At 38.0% G+C, this 12,333-nt stretch overlaps 1 protein-coding gene across 4 annotated transcripts in view; it reads left to right on the plus strand.

Annotated features, from left to right (window-relative positions):
• The first annotated feature begins 5,617 nt into the window (after positions 1 to 5,617).
• slc20a2 (solute carrier family 20 member 2) overlaps positions 5,618 to 12,333 on the plus strand; it is a 44,397-nt gene continuing 37,681 nt past the window's right edge. For 2 of the 4 annotated variants that reach the window (XM_042422402.1, XM_042422403.1), the window contains exons 1-2: positions 5,621 to 6,056; positions 6,155 to 6,228. The gene's annotated coding sequence lies outside the window, so the exon portion shown is untranslated. Of the gene's footprint in view, positions 6,057 to 6,154; positions 6,229 to 12,333 lie in introns of all 4 variants that reach the window. The other 2 variants (XM_042422401.1, XM_042422400.1) reach the window with 2 other exon arrangements.

Below are 12,333 nucleotides of genomic sequence, written 5' to 3' on the forward strand. Positions count from 1 at the left end.
TGTGTGTCGTAGACCAGAGCGTACGTACGTCGCGCGTGTGCGTACACGAGAGGGAAAGCGAGGGAGGGGGGCAGTGTGAACACATAATATCAAATAAATATACATATTATAATACATATATATAATAAAACAAGAAGTTTGTACCGCATTTTCATTCATAGTAAAGTAGTATGTATATTCAGAAATATGTAGTAGTATTAATAACATAGAACACACAACATAAATTATAATAATAATAAGAGTTAAGATGGAAAATTATGATGTTAGGCTGTACTTTAGCCTACATACTGTATATATTGTAGTTTATGATGAAGACAACATGTTTGTTTGTAGCTGATTATGTTTTATTCGTTATTTAATTAAATGAAGTAGAGTAGACTCGGGAAAAAGAGGTGCACAGCAAAGATACCCAATATATAAGCTAAGCATAAGCTAAGTATTTTTATATTTTACTTGCAGGCACATAAAACTGCATAAATCCAGATATTAAAAATAAAGATATTAAAAATAAATGATGTGACAGGAAAGGTCAAGAAGTCACAGACTTGTGGTACAGGCCTTCCCTCAATTTAAGGTACAAAACAAACAATAACAAAAAAAAAAAGGGGGGGGGGGGGGGGGGGTGACTAGGATAACATAGTTTAGGAAAATACAGCGATAAATAAATGATAAGTGATAAGCAAAAGTGAAAAACAGTGATTATTACAGATGAGACCTATTAAGCCACTAGATGGCAGCAAATACTTGTGTATTGACTGAATTAAGATTCTTGAGTTTTCAGAAAGAGAAAAAACTGTTATCAGATGTCCAATCAGAATATAATGTAAACATCATATTTATGTATATTATCTGGCTGGATGTTGTTCATTTAGCTTATTATTACATTACATTAGCTTGTGTAAAGGTAGGTCTACAGTGGGCTTATCATCTAGATCCAATGATGGGCATCCACAGTCCCTAAAGTCTCAGAAGGCAGCCACACACAGGGCTCTTCCCCACAATACGGGAAATATGAAGACATGTCATGTTTTGCAACACTGATGCAGAAAAAGTCAAACATGAAATTCATGTTGGCAGTGCAAACTTTCACAACAAATTCACCACCAGGAAGTGGTTTCACGTGTTTCACATCTATCAAATTCCTCAGAAACACATGTGCCCGTCCTGTATCTAAATTCATCACTTATGAAATGCCATTTTTACATACCCACATTTACTTTACATATGATTTTTTTTTTTCACATATTGTCTTAGATTTCACATGTAAAATATCTGAAATCAGTGTGTTTGTAACGTGAATTTATGTGAAATGTCCAACATGCCTACAGATTAATGTTTTCAATGTGGAAATGGGCTCCATATTTTATAAAAATGTCAAATGTATTTTATACATGTGACAAATTCACATGTATAAAATGAGCTTAAAAAGAGAGTCAATATCGGACTTAAAATCAATACTAATGTTGCTTAATTATAGCTTAATCATAAAGCTTTTCATGAGATACCAAACTAACATGAGCCAGCTACCTTTACACCAGTCACCACTGACAGACAGTGACTAAGAGACATGTACAGCAAGTAACACTAACTGAGTGTCCCTATGTTATATAATTGAATTCCAGCATGCAGGCGTTGAAATGTTCAAGAACAGAATGTTAAGAGCATTTGTAAATTAAGGAAAGAGATAGTGTATGCTGCTGAAAGGGAATCTGTAAAAAGCCTGTAACTATGTGTTCTTTGTTTTGTTTGTTTTTTAAATAAGTATTACCTAAATTGTTTACATGTTGCTATGAGTAAAAAGGTGTCACATCTTTTAATTCATCATGAACATGTGATAATCAATAATTCATGAATGAATCTCAGAACAAAAAAAAAAACACCTGTAAAAACATGCATGTATCACTTAAACATTGTTGTTTGGTTTGAGCTGTTCGTATCTCTGCAGCATGAAATCGAGTTGTTGTTCCTATGAAGCCCTAAAGATTATAAAACATAGGACACATGTGGGGTAAAGGTTTGTTTGAGTGGTGGGAGTGTTTTCAAAAAATGTGATAAACACCGCACCCAACCAGGCTTGCCTGGACATGAGGCTAATTTATCCTGCGTGACAAAAGATAAACTGCAGCTTGATAAATATTTACTGAAATTAATGACATTCACTTATGTGGTGTTTGGCAATCTGGAGATTAATTCTGTATCTCCCAAAACTTTACATTTTTTAAAATAGAAATCATAAAAATATTGTAAATTATTTTAAGTGGAGGATGTTGATGTTATCAATGAAAAATAGTTTATGTTGTGGTTATGGTTGTTTATTATAACAATCCAGATTGTACAGTAAATAGTTGACGCAACAGTTGCCAAGTGGAACTAAACATGAGAAGACTCCAAGAAAAGCAAGAACAAAGAGGATCAATTTCCTGTAACTGTGATGAAGCTGTGATATTTCTTGTGTGATTGTGAGAGAGCAGACAGTACATCTAAAGCACAAGATGGTGACCCTTCAATATTTGGTTGAAGTACTCCTGTGAATATATATATATATATATATATATATATATATTACAAGATTCTGAAGAGCATTTAAAAGCTTTTTTCTTATCCTCGCTGGGATGAGCATTAAAAAAGTTGTGTCACTATTGTAAATTAAGGCTGTTTCATCACCTGGTTTAGCTTGATTTGATTGTTCATGTTTGGATTTTTCTGCTCTTTATAACTGTCTTGAAATGTATGTGGAGTTGTTGTCTGACGCTGCTGAAGTACAGGCTTATTCAGTTCGTTGGATCTGGATCAAGAGTTTTTCAGGTGAACCCCCATATATGAACTCATTTTTAGAAAGAAGTGATTCTTTTTCTTAGTGGTGTGATGATTTTATCTTATTGATAAACCAGCAGAATCTGTTGGTGTAATTATCATGATTTAATTTTCACAATAAAGACTTAACAATTTAAATAATTACACATGACAAAATACAAAACAGGATGAAAAAGGTACACTTAAAAAAAGGACTAACCTTGAAAAAGACAGACAATAACACTCAATTAAAAGTTTCTCACTGTTAAAAGAAAGCAGAGAACATGGCATTTAAATATGACATTATCATGGGGATTTGTCATTTGAACACTAAATTTTATGAATTGTGCTTGCATCACAGGCACAGACTGTTTACTGTATATACTTATTGAAACAATCAATTCATTTTAAATTGGAACAAGTCTGTAAATCAAAGTTAAACTATATATAAAGAAGTCAGATTGTCTCCCAAACACACTGTAATCAGATGTGGCCATGCAGTTAAATCTGCATAATCATGCACACAGCATCACTCAGAGCCTAACAGCATTCACCCATAATAACTAACTGTATAACAATTATGTGTGGAGCACGGTGCAAAACACAACAACAGCAGTAATGGTGGAGGAACACATATAAAATTAGATGTCCGTTAATCTTTTGCCTTAGTGCATGCTGGGAGGTTTCCCAACAGGCCTTACTTAATATAACTGCAATCATATGATCACTCAGCCAATTTTATGAGGGCTAATCATGGTTATGGCTCTCCACTCATGTTGTTTTCACTACAAAACAGCACACTGTTGATCAAGATAACTTCAGCCAGGATTAACAAATCAATCCTATAATTGGATGAGAATTAACAGGATAATTTAGCCTCATAACAGTTTGTTCGTCTGAATTAGTTGCTCTCAGACCCTCCTCTTGGTCCCATTGATTGATTATTTGACACCAGCCTGGATTCTTCAGGTCTTTAAAGATACTTTAAATTGACGTGGAGCTGTTGTCAGTCCTTCAGCCCACACCAGCAAAAATTCAGGTTTATTCACAGTCAGCTGGATTATGACCAAGACTTTTTTAGGGTGAACCCGTATGACATCATTGTCATCAGATAACTGACTCCTTTTCTTAGAAATATGATGAAAAAGGTTGATATAATTTGGAACACTGCATTTTATTTGTGTCATAAAACAAACTGCAAGGCAAGTATAATTTGTACAGGACCTTTCAACAGCAAGACGAGTCAAAGTGCTTTATATAAAACATAAAAGGCTTTAAGACAAGATGTAAAAGAAACACGGGACATGATAAAAAAAAAAAAGACACATTTAAATAGAATTTAAAAGAGTTGAATAAATTAAAAAAGCTAAAACAGAATAAGACAGATATATGTGCGAAATATGAACACACAGTCCCAAATTTTCTTTAATAAAAAGCTGCGGCAAACAAAAACAAAGTATTTAGCCTTGATTTAAAGGATTAAAAATAATATGCATTATAAGTAAGTTATTCAACTCTCTACTGTAGCTCTCTGCTATAGTCACCTTTATTTCAAGCACATTGTTATTTAAAATAACTTCATCCAAGATCAACAAATCGATCCTCAAACTGCATTTGAAGAACCAAATTATGAAGATTAACAGGATCATGTTAGCCTGGATTATTTAAGTCATGGATTTGTTACTGGGAGTGTATTCAGAGAGAGAGAGAAATGACCTACAGCCTAAATACTGTTTTATTTTGTTTGGCAATATATGACCCTGTGTAGGTTGAGAAATTTTATATGACTGTTGAGTCCCGTGTGGAATGAGCAGGTCCATCTAGGCGTGGGTGAAACTCTGTACAGTCAGTTAGTAAGTTGTTCCACCCAACAACTGGCTGAGGGGAGTAAACTCATGTCTCATCAAAACACAACATTTCAAAAGAGAAATTGTTTATTTGTTAATCACACACAGACACTGGCGCTCCTACATTATCATTAAATTATACAGCCTATGTAATGATTCACAAGGTCTGATTTGTTTTCTATTACACTTTGAAGCCGCCTAAAGGCTGAAATATTGAAACATTAGAGATTTTTTTTTTTTAACAACATTTTTGGTGAAACCATCAAATCTGTGCTTTTGCTCTCCAGCCTGCTGCAGATGTAAATCATACAGTTAAGTTTGGTTTAATTACCTCCCATTACGACCCCTCCTCCCTCCCTCCTTCCCACCCACTGTTGTTGACTGGCTCGGCTGGTTACATAACACATTTATGCTTTGCGCACGTGGCCACGGCCATAATAGATGGCAATATTTAGACGGATTAAACATTGATATTCGACCCTATTATCGTTAAGTGCACACACAATCAACATTTCACCTGTGAGGCGTGAATTAAAGGCGAGGTGAGGGGAACATCTGGTTAAATAAGCGATTTTCCATCAAAATTACAGACTCGCATAGACGGATTCCTCTGCTCTGCACGGGAGGGGGGTGGGGGTTGTCATATATTATAGTATTATAATATATGGTAATAATACTTTAATATATAGTAATATTCTATAATATTCTTTCATATTTCCATTGCTCTCCTGGAAACAAAACATAATAACATTCATAATCAGAGTAGATGGTTGCACATGTTTAGCAATCAATTAAAGCAAAGTTTGGACACTGGAAATAAATATTCCTGCTACTGTTAATAACATTTTCTGCAATATGTTTTGAGCTCTCTAATATATTTTGGATAATGATATCCAGATTTAAGATACACGTGCTGTTAGAATAAAACGCCAAGAAAAAAAGCATCTGTTTATTTTGAGATATATGCCCATTAATACCCACGTAGCCACACGTTCATTAATAAATTAAGTATTATTAGCTCTCTATTTTCTTTGGTGTCACCATGCCCTCAACAGATTGAGCACAACTCCTCTTACACACACTCTCTCTCTCTCCCTCTGTGTATCACTCTCTCTCTCTCTCCCCTTCTCCCCACCTCCCTCCTTCACCCCAAAGCTGTCATCCTGAGCTGTGTGTTCAACTCAATCCCTAAACGCCCGGATGAGGACAGCAGGCGACATTCAGGGCAACATGGTCGCATGAGTCGGTTTAGACGAGGGCAACTATTCCGGGTGGACGACGACAGCCACTGCTGGAATCTGTGACATTTTCGACGCAGCCCACGGAGAACGGTTCTGGGAAAATACAGGCAGAGATAGAGGCGTGGAGGCGAGACGGAGCGGCACATTTCTCCCCTTGTGGTGTCCTATTTCGTTGGTAAGTACATTTTGTCTCGTGAAAAAAACAACAACAACAGCAAAAAAAACGTTACCCCTGTGTCTTTTCACCTACGACCGGATTTCACTGTTGTCCAGCCACTTTCCTCGCGCATTTCTTTGCGGTGAGCGTCCCTGTGCTGCGGGGCTGCGTTGAAGGAGGAACGGGCCTGGTAAGTGTGAAATAGAAATGTCTGTGTATTGAAATAAGCTGCTGCAGCTCACAGCCCCCGCAGCCTTTTCACTTATATTCATGTAGCTTTTGACAGACGTGACTGTAAATGTTGCATTTCGCCGAGGAAGTGGCCACATTTTCGTATGCGCTAAGCGTGCTCGTAATATTGTTGCCACTCTGCTCTCACGCAAACAAAACCAGTGAATGGAGCTGCTACACGTGTGTGACTCCACATCCGATACGAGTATCACAATAGCACCAGTTCAGATTCACTGTCTGCTGGTTTGTCCGCCGGTCTAAACCAGTGTGGGGAAACTGGGAAAGCCCGAGAAAAAGGCGAACGCTGCTTTCAACGAGCGTCTAATCATTTGGCTGCTAATCACGTCAGTTCATTACACTGTGTTCAGCTTTTCCTCTGCCCAGCAAAGACAGTTCTCGGCAAGGCGGGTCGACACTGGGCATGCGCATTGTGCACAATCACTGCCGCCCCAGTGCACAGTAAGTTTGGACTGTCTTACCCAAAAAACACCCCAGAAGTTCATGAGTCAGGTCACTTCCTTGGTCTCCATCAAGAGCTTCGTTGTTCAGACTCCTATGCTGGTGTTGTATCCGGTATTTTTATGACTGTGGATAGTCTTATTTTGTTCCTGTGGGACAACCAGCCAATCAGGCAGTAAAGTAAGATAAGCATGAAAACACAGATACACATCTGTGATGACAAGCCAGACAATTCAAGAGCCAGAGGTTTATGGTCACACGCACAGCAAAACAGCTGGTGGCAACACTGAAGGCAGTGAAATTTGGCTTCTTTAAGCTTTACTTAAAATACAATTAAATTACAAAGTAAATATTTAAGGATGGCTTCAAAATTTTTTCAAGCCTCTTAAAACAATAGTCAGGTGCCCAAATGAACACTGAAACTGATTTTTCTTGCTGTAATCATTATTTCTGTTCATACTGGCCATTAGATGATCCTTTCATAATGCACTTACAATGTATGTGATAGGGGGACAAAATCCACAAGCCTCCTTCTGTGCAAAAATGTATTCAAAAGTTTTTATCTGAAGCTAATATGAAGCTTCAGCTGTCCGAATGAGTCAAACCAAGTAGATATTTTACGACGTCACAGTCTTTTTAGTGCCAGAGTCCCTCTTTTTGTTACTGTACTTCCTCCGCAGCTCAACAGGAAAGCACTGTCTGAGGAAACACAAAGAGGGAATTTGATTCTATAAAGACTAAATGTGGCAGATATCCACTTGGTATGACTAATTCAAAATGCTGGAGCGTCATATAAGCCTTAGATAAACTTTAAATTTCCTTTTTTTGCACAAAATGACTGTGTGGACACACTGTGGATTTTGGCCTCCATCACTTGCATTGAAAGTGCATTGAAGGGGATCTTTTAATGTCTTTCAGTATTCATATGAGCACAAAGCACCTGACTGTTATTTTAAGACAAACTTGGAAAAAAAGGAGAAAGATAAGAGAGAGGCATATGCAGGAAAAGCAAAAAAAAAAAAACAGACACAAAGGACTGAAAGATAAACAAGAACACAAATGTTTGGTGGGAGCTTTCAGGACGGCAACCATCCTCACCGGTGCCGTCTCATTGGCAAATCTTACGACATAATGTATGTTCCTGCCTGCTGAGGCCCCTGCGGCCGTTTCAAAGGGGAGCCTCTTATATTGTCATCATGATATATCTATTTTCCAACTAGAAAAACCACATACACTGGAACATACGCACAGTGAACATGCAGTGGGGTGGAAAGAATAACAGGAACACCCAGCAGAATAATTCAAACCCCACAAAATTTGCCGTAGAGTTGAGTTAAAACAGTAAAATGAAAGATTATTAGCTTCACAAATATTTATCATAAGACTTTTGTTCTAATTTGCATTATATTAGAGCTGCAACTAACAATTATTTTCATTATCTAGTTGTTTGGTCTATAAAATGTCAGAAAATAGTGTAAATTGTTCCCCAAAGCCCAAATGTCTGTTTTGTCCACAACCCAAAGATATTCAATTTACTTTATTTATTTATAGAAGACTAAAGAAACCAGAAAATATTCACATTTAAAAAGCTGGAATCAGAGAATTTAGACTTTTTCTCTATAAAAAAATGACTCACAACGATTAATCGATTATCAGAATAGTTGGTGTTAATAGTTGACAACTAAATGATTAATCGACTAATCCTTGCAGCTCTACATTATATGGTCACATGTTGCTTAATTTGTCCTCCCATATGTCAAATTCAGTATTCATATCATATCTTTTTCTTTAAACAAAGATATCTTTTTTCCTGTTGCCTACATAGGCAGTGGGAGCACATAGCGTTAAAGCATTCAGAATGTGAGTTAATGGTTAATCTGCATATTATGATAAGAGTGAGAAAGAGGAAGAATGCTGGGGTCCACCACTTGTCCTGTATCATAAAAACTGTGCAGAGAAAATGTAACATCACTGCTTTCAACACAGCAGGGGCTCGGAAACCAGAGGAAACCAAACACACTGATTGCTGTATCTTTTCTAGTCGTAAAGGCTGTAAGACAGATTTGAAGGCATATTATGATAAGATAGGCGGATTAATGACTTTCCTCTTTTTTTACACGCCTTTATGTGGGCTCAGTCTGTGGGCTTCTGTTGACCAGCCTCTATGATAAGGACTGTGCCTCTCCCATCTCCCATCCCTACATTGTTTGAAAACATACCTACCTATCTATGAAGAATGCTTGAGTAATAATGAAATTACCTGCTCTACCAGTTTTCACACGGCATAAAGGCCTCTCACCCACACAGTATAATCTGCTGTTTTGCATCTGAAGCCGTCAGATTTTCCGGTGAACTTGCTTTCCAAGAAACGTTTTAGTTTCCCCTTCATGTTCTGTTTGAGGTCTAAGAGACACCGGGACATTTTTAACATTAACATTTTATGAGAAATGCTTATAAACATGATTTCAAACCGAAGACACGTTAAGAAATCTGTTACAAACATGATGCTTTACTGTTTTTTGGGCTCTCAGAGACCAAACATGATTTAATACAGTGGATGCTCATATGCTCTTTGTTGGTGCTGACGGTACTTTTCATGCAGCACAATCCCAAATAAGTCTGTCTGAACAGTTTGTTCATAAACGGTCTAATAGTGAGTTAGACCTCTCTGGGTTGTAATTGACCTCAAACATAGGTAACATCACTAGAATAATCAACTGTACATTCTCTGTCTGTGAATAACTTTCTGGAAAACAAAAGCAATGTATTTGTTCATACATATTGTTGCCCATAGAACATATAGGCATGAGCTATTTCCTTATTTGGTGTTCCAACTAGGGCTTCAACTAAAGATTATTTTCATGATCGATTAATCTACAGATCATTCACTTGACAGTGTCCTAGAGGACGAGGGGACGTCTTAAAATGTCTTATTTTGTCCGACATGCAGTCCAAAACCAAAAATATTCACGTAACTATAATAATAAAGATGAAAATTCTCACATTTAAGAAGCTGGAACTATCAAATGTTTTGCAGATTTTGCTTTAAAAAATGATTTAAATGGTTATTTGATGATCAAAATAGTTGCAGAATAATCTTCTTTTAATCAACTAATCAATTAACTGACTCATCGTTGCTGCTCCAGTCCCGTCCAGTTTGTGGCAAAGGAGGAAGGTACTTTAAGAAGGTCAAAAATGTTGATTTTTGCAGTTGTTGAAGAAGTAAATCCGATATCAATCTGCAGACACCTTTAGCAGAGTGAAAAACTAATATTACTGTATGTTGCCCTCCTTTTGACTGAGACTTAACTACATTTTTTTTTTTATATCACTATCTTGTAGGTCCACAGAAACATTAGGGACAGATTTGATTCATATTTTGGCTGTACTTTGACCTGCCCTTCGTGAGTGTAATCCTTTTGGAAAAAAACAATGGAGGCAGAGTGATTCACACTAAATTGCCAGTTCCGTGGCGACAGGGTGCAGCCGCAGCTTAGACCACACCGTCAATAGAGTCTCTTTTATGCTAACCCATAAATCCCAATGCTTCATAACAGACACAGAGCAGTGCATATTTAAACAGCAGTTTTAAGTCAGCTTAAGCTTGTGTTTTGGAAGTTCTGCGCTGAAGCTTGCAGTGTGTGGAGGAGGGGAGGGCTGTGCTGTGCTGTGCTGCGTATGCATGGAAGAGGCATGTGTACATTGTGTAATGTTGTCATGTTCAACATGCTGCTGAGAGAGTAGTGTCAGACCAGTTTTCACGAAGGTGCGCTTTCTCAGTACAGGGTTTGATGCCAGTGTACAGTTTCTTAGAACTTTCTGCCATCTATTCAAACTCACCTCACAGGCCTCTGACAAGAATGTCCTCCGTAAGCGCTCAGATCACACCACATTACTTCAAAAGCCTCATTCTGTGCAGGGTGCACTCTTTTCTCAAAGACTTTTATGTTCTCTCTATTAGATACATAGTTACACAACAGTGATCTACAAGGTGTGAACTTGATTCCAAAGGTCTGATGTAGTCCAAAGCCCAAGATTTTCGGATATCTGTATTTAAGAGTTTAAAGAATTTGATAACAATAGGGCTGTAGTCTGCTGGTCGACTGGTCGATTAGTTGGTTGATACGCTCTTGTCCGACTAAATTCTCACTGGTCGAATAATCTCCGTGTTATTTTCACAAGGAGAAAAGTGCTACATCAACAGCTTTCCAGGAGTAATCCATTATTTCCTGCGGTGGGAGGGACAGACTAACAAAGTACCTGTGAAAACAGGGGTGTATTCAAAACACCCCTGTTGTTTTCACAATTTTGAACTCGCCCAACCTAATGGAGACTGCTGGGTCTAACTGTACTGAACGTTTACTCAATCTGTGTTTCTCCATAATGTCACAATGAGAACCCCTGCCAGGCCAAAAAAAAAAAAAAAATTAATATTTGATATCCAACAGTGTTTGGGAGTCTCTGAGCAGCGCTGTTCCGGTACGTGAGTCAACCTCTGTGTCGTTGCTTGGGAAACTAGTTGCAAGCGCGACTAATCGATTAGTTGAAGATCATGTATGATTTTAGTCGACCAAGATTTTCTTTGGTTGACTACGGCCCTAGATAACAATATATTAGCCGATTGTCATTTTTTACACACACAGTTTTGGCGAGGATCCCTTAATCTTTTTGTTTTTTAGAAGATACTAGAGCAGGACATTTTTAAGTAAAAAACAAACTTGTTAGTGCCCCCTTGTGGACAAACTATGTAACGGAGACATATCTTGTTACATATCTTGCACTGAAATGTCTTTCCGACCGACAAATACGCAGGTACGATATATCTACTAAATGCTAATATCTGGCAATTTATCAGCTTAGATCGAGCTTTTACTGAGCAATTACTGTGTGTTCAGACTACCTGCAACAAAGCAACAGGCTACAAGTCAGTTTCAGCGGAAACCAGTGACATGAAGCTACATGCAGCTCTATAGTGCAACACAAAAGTTGCCGGCATAACTGATTTTTACTCTGATTGGATTTCTTCTTAAAGTAAGAGTTAAAAAATATGATTTGTCAGTGCAGTAGGCTGCCAAGAACAGAGCACATCAAAATTTAAATCATTTAGAAATGGATTTACATTTATAACGCGAGGGGGAAAAAAACAGAAATGACCTTGATCTTGTGGAGTGACAGTAGGAAAAAGAAAGAAAAAGATATGTATGGAAAAGGCGCTGGGGTCCGCTGGTTTCCATGACGGTAGGGCCCCGTGCAGACTGGCCCTTCTGCCAGTGGGTGTGTCTTTGTCTCTGTGGGTGGAAAGGCAGTTGGCACCGGGGCTGGCAGTGTCACAGTCAGAGAACAGTCTGTCTCTCTGATCGTCCCACCTCGCCCTCAGAGCACAATCACACTGTTATGTCTGAGCCCTTCTTCGCCATGGCAACATCACATGATAGCACAGAAAGAGTGGGAATCTTCATGCCGTGCGTATGTGTGTGTGTATGTGTGTGTGTGTGTGTGAGAGAGAGGATTGCCTGTGTTGCATGTCTGCTTACACCAGCATTGCTTAATCCATGTTATTGCTTTAAAACCTGGCTAAGCATGTCATTGATCATGTGGTGCTGAT

The sequence above is a fragment of the Thunnus maccoyii genome, chromosome 9 (assembly GCF_910596095.1).
Source record: "Thunnus maccoyii chromosome 9, fThuMac1.1, whole genome shotgun sequence".
Classification (NCBI taxonomy): Eukaryota; Metazoa; Chordata; class Actinopteri; order Scombriformes; family Scombridae; genus Thunnus; species Thunnus maccoyii.